This window comes from Nicotiana tabacum, chromosome 16, assembly GCF_000715075.1.
Source record: "Nicotiana tabacum cultivar K326 chromosome 16, ASM71507v2, whole genome shotgun sequence".
Taxonomy (NCBI): Eukaryota; Viridiplantae; Streptophyta; class Magnoliopsida; order Solanales; family Solanaceae; genus Nicotiana; species Nicotiana tabacum.
Genome location: NC_134095.1, coordinates 14695225 through 14706341, shown reverse-complemented (window position 1 = coordinate 14706341; position 11117 = coordinate 14695225). Strand labels below are relative to the sequence as shown.

The 11117-nt window shown below is 38.7% G+C and overlaps 1 non-coding gene across 1 annotated transcript; it reads left to right on the top strand.

The window, feature by feature from the left end:
- Nucleotides 1-8244: 8244 nt before the first annotated feature.
- On the top strand, nt 8245-8351 carry LOC142171322 (small nucleolar RNA R71). The gene has a single exon (XR_012700894.1). It is a non-coding gene; the product is annotated as a small nucleolar RNA R71 (small nucleolar RNA).
- The last annotated feature ends 2766 nt before the right edge of the window (nt 8352-11117 follow it).

The window sequence follows — 11117 nt, the reverse complement described above, 5'->3', positions numbered from 1 at the left end:
ATAGGTTTCATCATCGAATGTAGAAGTTTGAATTACTAAAGTTCATTAAGCTTGGATTGGAGGTCGATTCGTGATTTTAGCGTTGTTTGATATGATTTGAGGCCTCGAGTAAGTCCGTAATATGTTTTGGGACTGGTTGGTATGATTGGTTGGGGTCCCGGGGACCTCGGATGGATTTCGGGTGGTTAACGGATCAAAAATGGAATTTTGGAAAGGGTTGAAGTTGTTGGTTGTTGGTATAACCGCACCTGCGAGTCTAGGGCCGCAGGTGCGGAGCTGCAGAAGCGGCCTTCATGCTGCAGAAGCATAAATGGATGACTAGGCTGGGACCACAGATGCAGTCACTTTTGCCGCAGATGCGGGACCGCAGATGCGGAAGTTGAAGGCTTGGGGGAAGACCGCAGAAGCAGCAATTGGTCCGCACCTACGGGACCGTAGAAGCGGTCAATAGACCGCAGGTGCAAAAGGGCTGGAGGCAGTGATTGTTTTAGAAATTGGGATTTGGCCATTTTCTCTCATTTTTCTCTTGGCTTGGGCGATCCTTGGAGGGTTTTAAGAGGGGGTTTTTCATCATCAACGATAAGGTAAGCTATCCCCACCTATCTTGATTAAATACGTTGATTATGTACGAAGTTGAGCATGAAATTTGTAGAAACTTGGGGTTTGAGGGAAAACCTAGAAAATTGATATTCTTGGAATTTGACCACGATTTTGGGCATGAAATTGAGAGTAAATTATATATTTGGGTTCGTGAGGTTATAGGTAAACTTTGTCTTCAAAAGATTTCGGAATCCAGGCACGTGGGCCCGAGGACAATTTTGTCAACTTTTCGATCGGGGTTAGAAATTGTTATAAATTGGATTGTAATGAGTAATTGAGCATATATTATTGGATTTGCATAATTATTGGCTAGTTTTGGAGCATTGTGCATCGATTCGAGTCTTTGAAGGGCGTGGTAGGCCGGTTATGGATCTTTGGAGCGAGGTGAGTCTCCTTTCTAACCTTGTAAGAGGGAATTGTCCCCATAGATGAATTAATTGGTTATGTTCTCCTATTTGTATGGGCTACGTACGACGAGAGTCCATGTGTAGCTACTATTATGTGTAAGTCCGGGTAGTCTAGGACCCAAAAGCATGTTATACTTGGAATATCTGTAATCTTGTTGGCAGTTTGAATTGCTTAAATCACGTCGAATTAGTAAATGAATTTCTAAAAAGATTAAACTTCATTTTCTTAAATTGTTAAAAGAGAATTGGCTTTCTTTGGATAATTGTTCCATGTTGATTCCTTGGTTGACTGTTTGTGTGTGTTTAATTTCGGAACGGGCCGAACACTTCGGCAGATTAAATAGATGCATCTATGGTCCACGCCATTCGACCCTCTAGCAGTGCACAGTTTAATATTGTTGGATCGGGCCGTACGACCTCGGCATGATTTGCGCATACTTGTATTGCTTTCCTTGAAACTTATTGAAGTTGTTATTACCCCTTCCCGGTTTGAGAATATTTGTATAAACAATGAAAAGGAATTTAGAAATTTTCTATGAAAGAAAGAATTGCTTACTTGCTTCATCCCATTGAATTACAATCATGTTTATAAAAATTCCTGATTTACTATATTATTGGGATAACATCATTGGACCACTAGTAAGTGTCGAAGTCGACCTCTCATCTTTATTTCTTCAAGATTAGACGGGATACTCATTGGGTACACGTTGTTTTTGTACTCATACTACACTTCTGTGCATTTTTGTTGCACAGGCACATGCATCTCTAGTGGCCTAGTGGGCGTAGCAGCATGGTTGACACGGAGACTTAGGTGAGCTGCACTTCCCGAGATGACCCGTGGCCAGCAGAGTCTCTTCCAGATTATTGTATTTATTTTTTGTCCAATTTGTATTCTGGACGGTTGTTATATTGTATTGCTTCCTAGAAATAGCTCATGCACTTGTGACACCGGGTTCTGGGATGTCTATGGAAGTAGTTAGTATTTTGAAATTGTTAAAGATATCATTATTCATTCAGTGGAAATTTATTCCTTATTGTTCAAATGTATAAAAGAAGTGATTTCAGAAATATATAAAACAAGAAGCTACTAGTTATTTGTTGTTTGCTTGCCTGACAATGGTGTCCGGCACCATCACGACCCTTAGTGGACTTTGGGTCGTGACAACATGGTATCAAAGCACTAGGTTCCCTTAGGTCTCATGAGTCATGAGAAAGTCTAGTAGAGTCTCGCGGATCGGTATGGAGACGTCTGTACTTATCTTCTGGAGGCTACAGGGCTATTAGGAGTATTTCCCTTCTTGATTCCTCATCGTGCTATTTGATTCCTTGAGGCTTATGCCCTTGTTTCCTTCCTACTCAATCTTACGTGATGTGAACCGCTGGTTATAAATCGAGAATTGAAGGATTGTAACGGCACTACAGATGTGGTGCGGGATGTTTCTCCCAGTATTGTTGATTGGGCTATTGTCGTTGCCTTGCGGAAGGATATCTTGTCATTTCAGCTCAACAACAGTATTCCTGAGAGCTTTGAGACTATGCACAGATCTCTATGATTGCTCATGATTTGTTATCGCACAGTATTGACTTGATGGTAGGATACTTGCCTCTATGTTGGGGCGGTGAATAATTTGAAAGGAAGTCTACTCGGTGCACGATTCAGAGATCTGATATTTCATTTCCGGCGGAGGTAAAGCAATTGGCCTATGAATGTCCAGATTTGGGGTGATGGAGTAATGAGACTTGGAATTTTCGAGCATGGTGGAATTTTCATCTACGATGTAGTGTCGTCGTCCTCGATTGTATGTGTTAAGTTCGCCGGTGTTATGGTCTTCTGCAATTCGCCTTTGGGGTAAGGTATTATGAAATACTATGGGAGAAACGACTGTTAGAGATCGCGGGTTATGGTGGTTCAGGATTGAATCGGTGTTTCTAATGTTGACGGCTCAAGAAAGATTTTCTTCGGAAAAGTTTAAGGCTAGTAGTGATTTGAGGGTTCAAGTGCTGCGAAGATAGATTTTATTTAAGGCAACAACTTAGCAGCGAAGGATGAGAAAAGACATGTGGGGGAGTGTCAGGCGGTGGTTAAAATTTCTAGAAGGCCAGTTATAAGAAGCAAAGGTCGAGTAGTCGATGAAAGGGGTGAGTTCCGCCAAAGTGGGAGAGTGGCGGAGTTGCGTGTGGGATTTGTGGTAGGATGACTACGCACCTTAAGGAGAGTTTGGAATAATTTGGGAATTTTAGTGATTGGTGATTGGGGTCTACGGATTTAATTTGAAGTATGGGCTATTATGTGGCAGGAGATTTGATATAATGGGGAGGAGCTGCTTGAAATGAAGAAGGATACAACATAACTTTGAATGGAAGGATGTTGTCATACATTTAATTGATGTCTACGAGGGATGAATGGACTTGTGCAGCTAGAGAGTGAGCTCGGACTCAGGATGGGTTATTGATGTCGTAGTGATTATACCCCGTGCAGCAGCGTTGGAAGATATTGGGAAGTGATTTCCACATGTGGGTTATTCCTTGTGAGTAGGTTAGCGGTCGCGTGGTTGGCGAGGCTTCTACGAGGAATTCTATTGGTCATACAACAAAGAGATCGGTCGTGCGAATGTGGTTGATAATTCAGAGTATAAAAGGGGGTTAACAGGAAGATTCCGAGAATTTTGGCGGTTGATTGTGCAAGGTTATGTCAATAAGAGATAAAGAATCCTGGTGAATTCCAAAGTTGTGTAATAGTGGCTTCAAGCTAAGTGGGAGAGTCCCACCGCCTATGATTGGGTTGCATGGTTAACTACTTGTGAGGTTTCTAGTTATTAGCATATTGATGGGTTATTTCAGCTACGGGAAAAGAACATAAGTGGTAATTTGAGCAAAAGAATTGTTAAAGGTGTGCTATGGTTGGCCTTATTGGCTCATGTTCAGACTTGGGGAAGGATTCAGGACTTATGCCTTGTATAGGTGCGGGGTTCAAGGGAAGTGATTCCGCCGGGTGCTTCATTGAGAGGGTATTCATGTGCTAGAAGATTCATGAAGTTGATTATATTCAGGGCCAAGTCAGAACGGGTGGCTCTCAACAACGGCCCTAGTGGATTCAAAGGGGTAAAATGTGGTGCCTAATGATTTCGAGCCTATAGGTACGATTAAGAATCAAGCTTTGTAGCAGCTTATGAGAAGAGGCCCAGAATGTGCTATGATGTTTTGACTTGAAGTGTAGCCTTTGGGAGGTATGAAATGGTTCATGGGATTTGAGACAGCATGATCTCGTGATTCAAAGTCACTCGGGATGAGTGCGAATGGAGTGTGCTATGTGTTGAATGAAGTTATTATTATTCCTAAGGCAATCAAGGATAAATTGGAAGAAGATAGATTGGCTAGCCATAGTTGAATTGGCATATTGGTGGTAGTGATCGGTTCCTTCAGCGTGATCAAATCATGCAAGCAAATTGTGACAGTACATGTGGGGCTTGTCGGCCGCTGTAATTGATGTTATTCAGAAGTATTCTACTGTTATGGCCTGCTATGTGTAGGCGGATCCCGGAAGGGCTATGGTGGCTTAGACCACTACTTAGAGATTTGCATATTCTACGGTTATGAGAATTCACATGTGTTGCTATGGTTCTCCTGAAGTGAGTTAAATGAAAAGTTTTTATATGATGAAGTGTTAATCTATTAAAGGTTCCAGAGTTATGATGAAAATCGTGTTCTATTGTATATTGGCATGTTGGGTGCAGTGAGTGGCATGGAATCTGAAGTGAGGATCAAGGTTGCAGTTCGGTGTTGACAAGGATGTCACAAGCTCGGATGAGCAGGAAAGGAGTTTCGATGTTTAAAGAAAGTTGGTATTGTCATCAGTCTCACCTGAGATCGGTGTTTTGTGAAAAAGGCTTTGCATCCTGGTTAAGGATTCTTGATCGCTTTTTAGGGTTAGTGCGACCGGTGGTTTGGATGTACAGACCTATTATCTGATATGGAAGGTTGTGGGAGCGTGTCCCATGGGAAGGTTGTATAAGTGTGTCGTGTAGTCACTTGATTGATTGAAGAAGTTAAACCAAGTATGAATATTGTAGTGATGTCGTTAAATTGAGAATTGATGCCTGGAGGGCACTCGGTTTATTGGATTGTGGACTGTGGAGGATCACTCCGATTATGATGGTTGTTCTTGTGTGTTATGGGAAAAGGGGAGTTATTATGGACCTTTGGAAGGTTATTAGCTTAGTTCAGTGCGATTAGAATAAGATTGAGGTCTGTGAATGGATTTAAGTATGAATATGGGCCTTATATCAGGCTGGATGTGTTCATTTCAACATAGCGCTCCTTATGGAGGAGTATTCAGATGTGGATGTTATTTCGTCGTCAGCTATTTCATGTAATAATATATTGCGCCATGTGAGATGTGAGACGGCCTGGTGAAATTCTTATAGGTCGAGATTTTCGCGTACGGGTGATTTTTATGAGAAGAATGGCTCTTGAGATTTGGATTTGTGTATCGCACCTCAGTTGTGCTTGAGTTGTAGCTTATAGCGCTATATGTCCCCCTAGGGATGGTATTTTCACTTAGCGTGCTTGTGGCCGACACTCGATATTTTGTTATAATGAGCAATCTAGCTTGGTGTGTATCTCCTTATGTGAATTTTATGTGTGGATCAGGTGGCACGTCGCCATGGGTATGTTGTTTGGATCGGGTTGCGCGCCGCAACAGTGTGATGTTGAGTATAGTTCCCTATATCTATTTTTATGTGTTTTGTTTCCTATTTTTCTAAGGAAAGCTCATATTAGTTATGTGCCCACGTCGCATGTATGATTCACGAGCGGGGTGTATGTTCAATTATGTTGACTGCATCGTATGCGTGATTCGCGAGCGGGGTAATTGAACTTCCTTTTTAGAGTTCGTTTTCCTTTTGTATCGCGTTCGAATTGGTAGCCTATTGGCGCATTGTGGCATCACGTGAGACTTTTGGTCATGTCTGGGTGGCTTATTGCCTGAGTAGTTCGTACTGGGTGAGACGAGATCATTGGATTTAGGATTATTGCAATCTGATTATATGAAGTATATTAAGGAGCAAAGACCATTATTTGGTTCAGAATAAGGTGATGGTCCCTGACATGAGTATAAACCCAATGAATTGTTGATTCGGCAGTTAGTTATGAAATTTCTACCCATCTCTTCCGTTGTTACGGTATTATAAGAGCTAGAGCAAGACCTATGTATGTCATGAGGTGCAATGGGAGCATCAGATTCATGGAATTTCGACTAAATTGATCGGAGAATGTTATTGTGGTCCTGTGAGTAAAAGTGGTGCAAGGCGTGAATTCAGCTAAGGTATGTAGTCATGTTTTGGTGCTACTTGTAGTTATTGATTCGGTGAGCGTATGTTGGAATAGGCCTAGCAGAGAATTCTGGACGTTGGAATGTGGCTCTAAGGCTTATTTGCTTGGATAAAAGGGGAATATCTCCAGAATTGATTGAGCTAACGTGATCAACTGAATTGTGATAGCTCGGGTAGGTGCACGAGATGTTAAACAGTGATTTCAAACTACTTCAATGTAGTTCTCAGCACGTTCGAGGACGAACGTATGTTTATGTGGGAGAGAATGTGACGACCCGATCGGTTGTTTTGAGATCTAGCACGTCGTTCAGTAGTTTGAGGCCACGAGCAGCTTCACTTCAGGTATTATGACTTGTGCGCACGGTCGGAATTGAATTCTGGGAAGTTCGGAGTTGATTTGGAAAGAGAATTCTCATTTCGGAAGCTTTAAGTGGAAAGAATGGACTAAGGTTGGATTTTTGAGTAAACGATCTTGGAATCGAGATTCGACGGATCCAGCAAGTTCGTATGATGATTTCGAACTTGGGCATATGTCCGGACTGGGTTTTGGAAGACTCAGGAATGTTTCGGCGCCTATTGTGGAAGTTAGCATTTGGAAGAGTCTCATAAGTTTGGGTTGAAGTGCATTTCAGTATAATCAATGTCTGTTTAGGATTCCGAGTCTGGGAATAGCTCCGTATGGTGATTCTGGTATTGGGAGCGCGATCGGAAGTGAATTCGGAGGTCTGTGGGTCATTTTGGGGTCATTTGGCTAAAGATAGAAAGTTGAAGGTTTTTGAGAAGTTTGACCGAAAGTGAACTTTTTGATATCGGGGTCGAAATCCAATTATGGAAGTTGGAGTAGGTCCGTAATTTCAAATATGACTTGTGTGCAAAATTTGAGGTCAATCGGACGTGATTTGATAGGTTTCATCATCGAATGTAGAAGTTTGAATTTCTAAAGTTCATTAAGCTTGGATCGGAGGTCGATTCGTGATTTTAGGTTGTTTGATATGATTTGAGGCCTCGAGCAAGTCCGTAATGTGTTTTGGGACTGGTTGGTATGATTGGTTGGTGTCCCGGGGGCCTCGGGTGGATTCCGGGTGGTTAACGGATCAAAAATGGAATTTTGGAAAGGGCTAAAGTTGATGGTTGCTGGTGTAACCGCACCTGCAAGACTAGAGCCGCAGGTGCGGAGCCGTAGAAGTAGTCTTCATGCCGCAGAAGCGGAAATGGACGGCTAGGCTAGGACCGCAGATGCGATCATTTTTGCCGCTGATGCGGGACCGCACCTGCGGAAGAAGAAGCGCAGATGCGGAAGTTGAAGGCTTGGGGGAAGACCGCAGAAGCGGCAATTGATCCGCACCTGCGGGACTGCAGAAGCGGTCAATAGATCGCAGGTGCGAAAGGATTAGAGGCAGTGAGTGTTTTAAAAATCAGGATTTTGTTGTTTCTGAAGTCCTTGAGAGTTTTCTGCACCATTTGGGTTGCTCCATTGAAATCCTAGATGTTTTTGTGACATTGAACTCCCAAAAGGGTATGGTTTATAATCGAGATAAGGGACTTTTTCATCATTATGATTGTTTGCTTTACATTCATGGTTCAAATAGTTTCCTCCACATATGTCACAAGCCTCAGATTGGCTTGGTTGTTGTGTATTCACCTAAAATGATTCAAACTTTTGTGTCAAAGAAATAATTTGTTGTGTTAGTGTATTTAAAGCATCAACCTGATTTACCGTAGCAGCCTTCTTGATGATTACACGCTCAGATGGTCATAGGATGGTATTTTCAGAAATCTCGTTCAACAATTGCAATGCTTCCTTTGTGGTTTTTCCCATTAAAAACCCTCCTGCAACTTCATCAATCACATTTCTAGAAGAAGGTTTTAACCCGTGATAAAAAATATATAATTGCATATGTTTAGGAATGTCATGGTGTGGGCATTTTCTTAATATTACTTTTAATATTTCCCAAGCTTGATAAACTGACTCAGTGTCAATCTGCAAGAAATTAGAGATATCTTGTCTTAACTTTGTGGTTTTAGCAGGGAAAAATATTTATTTAAAAATTTCTGAGTCATCTGGTCCCATGTGGTAATAGAACCTTGTGGCAAACTTCGTAATCAAGTTTTGGCATCTCCTTTTAAAGAAAAATGAAATAGCCTTAACTTGATAGCTTCAGCAGGTACTCCATTGTACTTAGTTGTTTCAACAAGTTTTAGAAAGTCAATTAAATGACTATATGGATCTTCACTTGCATCTCCGGTGAAGATGCAAAATTGTTGAATCGTTTGAAACAGGCCAGTCCTAATTTCAAAGTTGTTGGCTGCCACTATCCATTTTCTGACACTAGATTCACAGTTGAAGCGGTTAGGTCTAGCATAATCCCTTAGGATTCTATTTGTTGGTCTTGGTGCTACTTCATCAAACTGATCCTCCACATGGACTGGTGGTTGAGTGTCTTCTACTTCCCGATTCTCCATTACTTCACGAGCTATATTTTGAGAAGATGATATTTGTCCTTTCCTACAAAATCGAAGAGATTTTTCAATTTCTGAATCATACCTAGCCAACTTTTTTGTAGAAGAGCGAGTCTAAACTATCTAAAATTTTAGAGAAGGAAAAATAATAATAACAGTCTCTAAAGCAGTACTAGTAGTTAATAAAATAACTAAACAAATTTTCAAAAATAACAAAAATAGTTTTAAAAAAAAGGTACGATAATATATATTAAGTATAAGTAAAGGTAGTACTAGTAAATAATAGTAACTAGAAATAAAGTTAGAATAGTATTTGTAGATAAAAGTACTAGTAATATTATACTAAATATACTAAAGAAAAACTAATAATAGAACTAGTATGAAGAAGTACTTATTAATAGATAATGAAAATACTGACAGAAACAATAATAATAATAATAATAATAATAATAATAATAATAATAATAATAATAATAATAATAATAATAATAATAATAATAATAATAATAATAAATAAAAATCAAAATTAACAACAAAATATTTAATCTGAAGTAAATGAATGTCAATCCCCAGCAACGGCACCAAAACTTTTGCGGGACCAATATGTATTGAAATTTTCTACTTGTACTTTGTCAAATTCTAATATAGTTTAAGATATCGTCCCACAGAGATTAGATAATCCATGCTACAGACTTGTAATATTTTAACTACTATTTGAGAGAATTAAATTAATAAAAAGTGAGTGAGGTTTAAAACTTGTTAATTATTTAAACAAAACAAATCACTTTTGGGAAGATTTATAATTTTAATTAAGAGTTGGGAATCATTGAATTCACTTAATAATGTTACTATAATAAAATCTCAGTTTCTACATTTATTTCTTTAAAGAATAATTACTTATTTCTAGTACAATTATATTTTGCTCACTAAAAAATAACCAATTAATAACACCCCGTGGGAATTATTTTAATTAATCAACTTAAGACTAGTGACGTTTAAACCGAAATATTTTTCTTGCTTGAATTGTGCTAAAAGAAAGTAAAAACTTCGTGAGAATATTTTTACTAAGGATCAAAATTTTGCCTACAATAATTCCTCCATGAGAATTAAAATTGAGGCAAGCAAGATTACTGACTTGAAATAATAGTAAACTGAAACATTACTCTCACTCTACTATTTTAATCATCAGTTATTATATATTAATTTTTCTCTGCGAGAACTACAAAATTAATATATGAATAACTTAGAGATAAAATATATAAAAGTGATAATAGAGTAATTAAAAACTATCATTTCAGTACAATATGAAATGTAAATAAAAAGTTTCAAGCCAATAATATATAAAAACTGAGATATAAAATATATCAAGCTCCATCAACTATCCCATTGAAAAGAGATTACTTCTTTGTGGAGTAATAAAAGCTAAAAAAAAAATTAGAAAACTAGAAATATTTTTACAATAAGAAAAGAAGACCGAGACTAATTTTTGTCTTGCAAAGATTTGGATATCCTTATACAAAGAAAGCTTGTCATTTATAGGAAAAGATGAATAGCTTTTATCATGTTCCACTTTGGCGAATGTGAAATTTATATATGCGAATGTGACCTTTGTGTATGTAGATTCCATATATGCAACTATGGCACTTGTGTGTTACTCTTGTCTTCATGAGTTAGTCTTGCAAATGTAGGTTCCATGTATGCAAATGTGACCTTTGCAGATATAGATTCCACACATGCATCTATGACTCTTTTGCTTCTACTCTTGACTTCATGAGTTAAACTTGCAAATGTAGGTTCCATGTATGCAAATGTGACATTTGCGTGTATAGATTCCACATATGCATCTATAGCTCTTTTGCTTCCATTCTTGACTTCATAGGTTAGACTTGCAAATGTAGGTTCCATGTATGCAAATGTGACCTTGCGTATATAAATTTCACATATGCAACTATGCTCCTTTTCATCTCTAATTGTCTCTTTCCAGAAGCCCAAATGTATATTCTACATTTGCGAATATGAAAATGATGTGTGCAACTGTGGCTTTTGGATAATTGTTAATTGGCTTACCTAGCGGGTTGGGTTAGGTGTCATCACGACTAGTTAAATTTTAGGTCGTGACAATAGGATATCATTATTCATATTTTATTTTAAAAACTTATTTTTTTACATATAAAATTACATGAATAATTTATCCAGCAATACCCATGATGATGGTTGAATTCGATCGGCTCTTGATTCAATCGTGCCTAATTTGTCGAATTTGGTAGCATAATTTGAGATTGTTTGTCTTCGAAGAATCAATTTCATCATTTGTCCTTCC